The sequence below is a fragment of the Aegilops tauschii genome, chromosome 6 (genome assembly GCF_002575655.3).
Source record: "Aegilops tauschii subsp. strangulata cultivar AL8/78 chromosome 6, Aet v6.0, whole genome shotgun sequence".
Classification (NCBI taxonomy): domain Eukaryota; kingdom Viridiplantae; phylum Streptophyta; class Magnoliopsida; order Poales; family Poaceae; genus Aegilops; species Aegilops tauschii.
Window position 1 is genome coordinate 301,310,439 of NC_053040.3, and position 4,612 is coordinate 301,315,050.

Sequence of the window (4,612 nt, forward strand, 5' to 3'; positions counted from 1 at the left end):
GTATAGATAGAGTAGATGAGCATCACAAAGCATAGCTATTTTGGCAAAAAGTTGACTCAAAACTTAATTATAGTTTTCTACAGAAAGCATTTCGGAGCTACCGATATGACAAACTCGGTGACACCGAAGCAACTTTAGAGTCTAAACATGTGAATTCGGTCAGACCGAGACACAGTTCGGTGACTCTGAGATGCTAGGGTTTCACAGAGAAAGTGAACTCAGTCACACCGATTTGTACACTTCGGTCAGACCGAGTAGTACATGTGCAATGGACTGGGCCAAATCGGTGAGACCAAATACTTCAAATTGGTCGGTCTGAGATGAGTTTGGCGGAAACCTAACCCTAAGTTTTTGCATCAAAACTAATCTAGAGGAAGTTTTGGTTGGATAGAATGATCTCAATCGTGGCTAGAAACATGGCATTAACCTTTTTGCAAGAATCGGAGTTAAAGATTGCACAAGGGAATCGAGTGCGTACCCTAACTTGGCGACGAACTCGCTACAGCGACAACGATGGAGGAGATTACCGTTGATGGCGGCGGAGACCAGTGGCAGGAGGGTGCTGGCGATGACGGAGATGATCTGGAGACCAGGAGGGGTGGCAGAGCTGGGCAAGCGCGGTTGTAGGTTTGAAGTACTTTCCAAAATTCAACCCACGGGTATATATACCCAGTCACTATCGGTGTGACCGAGTGGAACGACTCGGTGGCACCGAGATGCAGAATTGCAAGCGGTTACTGCAACTCGGTGTGACTGAACTGTTCTAATTGGTTGCATCGAGATGAAAACCTAGAACAACTCAATGAGTTCGGTGAGACCGAAAGGAATGAATCGGTCAGACCGATAACCATTAAGAGGTTTTGGAAGTTTAAGCCCTTGATGGATCCGTGGCTCCGAGTGCTCCTCACCCGGAGGGTCCGAATTCGACTTGATCAAACTTTGTGACGTAGCATGAATAGAGTTTGATACGAGAAAAGCATAGCTATCTAGAGGGTATTCTTAGGCATTCTTGTCATTCCATTTGGCAAGAAGAAAAGCCAAACAACCAAAGCAACAAATGGATGTCCTGGAATGGGGAAAATTATGCAACCAACATGCTCACACAATAATATAGCAAATGAAATATGTGGCAAAGCATGCACAAACACTCTAGCAGCTATCAAGCAATTGGCGATGACTAGGTCATCTATTAAGGAGTCAAATGAGAACATTTGATCATAGGTCATAGTCATCGTTTAAGCACAAGTGGGTTACCACTTTTACATAAAGCATTGTTGTGTTCACACCATTAGAGTTGCTTTAGCTCAATTCTTATAGCAAAGCTCCACCTAGATGTGATATCCCCCAAGAGGGATGAACTATCCTTGGGTTTTGCCGATGATGACTTCATGTAGGTGTCGAAGATGTAGATGATCAATGTTGGTGTAGATCATTTGGAGCAATCCATTGGAATGAGTTGCACTTTCAATACCTACATGGGTTAGTCCCACAAGGAACAACCAAGGATATCCATAGACATAGAGTGAAATTCAGATATGATGTTGTCCATGGAAGCATTAGGTTACCTTGTCCCTTGTCTTACCAACAAGAGGGTTTACTCCTTGAACAAGTGCAAGATGTGAAAGTTGATTGCACTTGTCCTTGCCAAAATGAATATGAGTGAAGTATGTTGGCGGAGTCACCCTCAAGAACTCTCTAGTTCTTCTTCTTTGGGATCCACATCATCTTGATGGGAATCCTTGGAGTTGTAGTCATACTTGATGAAGTAGAACTTGATGTAGTCTTGGGAACCCACTTGACCAAGGCCTTTGGAGCTTCTTCAAATGCATCAATCTCTTCTTGAAGCTTATCCTTGCCTTTTAGCTTGTGGTTTTGTGGTGGAAGATCATCTTGAGCTTGTGTTCCCTTGAAATAAGTGGGATCATACTTCTCTTGTTGAGGAACAAACTTCGTCTTGGGGTATTGAACTTCTTCCCACTCAACTCCATTGGCATTGAACTTGCGTTTAAAACCAACACCTTGATTCTTTCGGTGCCTTCCTTGCTTGCATACAATTTCCTCAGATTGCTTACTTTCGGCAAGGCGCTTGTAAACACCTTTCTCTATAATTCCCTTCAATAATCTATTTTCTTGCTCAAGTGTAACCTGGCTAAGAGAATCATTAGTGGAATCAAGAGAACTACTAGAAGCAACAATATTGGATTTAACATGATTATTGTTACTACTAGAAGAAGAATCTTTCTTGCTCTTGTTTGCTAGATTTTACTTGTGGCATGTAAGTAGACAAGAGTAAATGCTTGGCAATGTAAGAAGAATTTTTCTTATGAAGATCACCATTAATTGCTTGTAAGAACCCATGCTCTTGCTCTAGATTGAGCTTTTCAAAGTGTAGCTTCTCATGAGTCTTTAAAAGCTCTCAATGATCCTCTAAGGTAGTTTCATGAGCTAACTTAAGGGTGTCTAGTTCTTTAGTTAGACGCTCAATCTCCTTCTTATCATTGTCATTCGTTTCATCTTGATTAGCATGATTAATAGTAATTTCATCATAGTTTTCATCACTAGAGTTGTCAAGAAGTAAATCATCATCACCTAGCAAATCATCTTCATCACTATTGAAATCAACATACTAGGGGTGTGATACCTTGGGGCCTTTAGCCATGAAGCATCTTCCAATCCCTTCATTTGGTGAGTCGAATATGTCATAGGAGTTGGATGACACAAGTGCAAGACCAGCAACTCCTTTATCTTGAGTATATTCGGAGTCGGAGTGATAGCTTCTCTCGGAGTACTTGTCAGAGTGAGAACCGGATACCCATTCACCAATATGAGCTTGATGTCTTCGTCTTGTGTAGCTCTTTGATGACTTGTCCTTCCTTTCCGAATCCTTGCTTCTGCGAGAGGCTTTTCGTTCATAACGATCATCTCTACTCCTTCTCTCTCTTGGTGGTGATTCCTCTCTTTTACTTCTCCTTTTAGGTGAGTCTTCTCTTCTTTTGTAGGGAGCCGTACACTCACTAGAGTAGTGTCCGGGTCTTCCATAATTGTAGCAATTGCGATCATGACTAGAAGATCTTTTGTCATTGTAGGACCTTGACTTGGAACTTCTCTCTTTGCTTCTACTCTTGTAGAACTTGTTGAAGTTCTTCACCATTAGGCTCAATTCTTCGTTGAAGGCTTGTTTCTCACTTGATGTTGTAGGATCATCACATGAAGCTTTGTAAGCACCACTAGACTTGTTGTTAAGCTCTTCTTTATCCTTGAGTGACATCTCATGAGCAACAATTCTACCAATGACTTCTGTTGGCTTGAGATCTTTGTAATTGGGCATCATTTGGCTCAAGGTGCACACGGTATCATATTTGCATCCAAGGCTCTTCGGATCTTCTTGATGATGAATCTGTCAGTCATCTCTTCACTTCCTAAGCCGACAATCTCATTTGTGATGAGAGCAAGCCTAGAATACATTTCAGCGAATCCTTCACCATCCTTCATTTTGAACTTGTCAAGTTGACTTTGAAGCACATCCAATTTGGACTCCTTGACGGACTCGGTACCGTCGTGCATATCAACCAAAGTATCCCAAATTTCCTTTGAATTCTCAAGGCGGCTGATTTTGTTGAATACTTCGGGGCACAATCCGTTGAAAAGGATATCGCAAGCTTGAGGATTGTATTACAACATCTTCAATTCTTCTACGGTTGCTTCACGATTCGGTTCTCTTCCATCTTCGAAGAATTCACCGTGGAAGGCAATACACACAATAGCCCAAACGGTGGGGTTATGTCCAAGAATATGCATTTTCATCTTATGCTTCCAACTAGCAAAATTAGTACCATCAAAGTAAGGACCTCTACGGTGGTAATTTCCCTCTCTAGACGCCATACTCTCCTAGGTTGTGAAACCAAGGCTATGATCACCAAAGCTATGAAAAACAAAGCAAATGCATACCAAAGCTCTGATACCACTTGTAGGATCGAAAGTAGGTCTAGAGGGGGGTGATTAGACTACTTGACCAAATAAAAACCTAGCCTTTTCCCAATTTTAAGTCTTGGCAGATTTTAGCAACTTAGCACAAGTCAAGCAATCAACCTACACATGTGTAACATCCCAAATTTTCAATTTGGTATGTTATACATAGATCATCATTGCATATCATGTTTTATTGCATTTTGACAAATCCTCGATAAATCCTAAGCAACTCAAGGACCCTCGGAGAGAGTTGGGGATTTTTCTTGAATTTTCATATTTGATTTTCATCAAATAATAAGACGAGGATTTTATTTTAATTATTTTCTCTCCGGAAAAATATTTCAATTTTAAAAATAAATGAGAGGAAAAAATATGACTTCTCCAAAACAATTGAAATACTGGAGGAAAAATGTTAAAATCATTTATTGGAATTTATTTGGATTTTATTTGCATTAAAACTATTGCATGTTTTCAAAATATTTATTTTGTGTTAAAAAAATGTTCACCCTGTTCTAGATTTTCTAACAAGACGGGGAAAATTTATCTTATATTTTTTCTGATTTTTATTATTTTTCTACGAATTATTTTCCACGGAAATTATTAAAAAAAAAACAGCGCGCGCGCCCGCGCTGGGCCCAGCCCA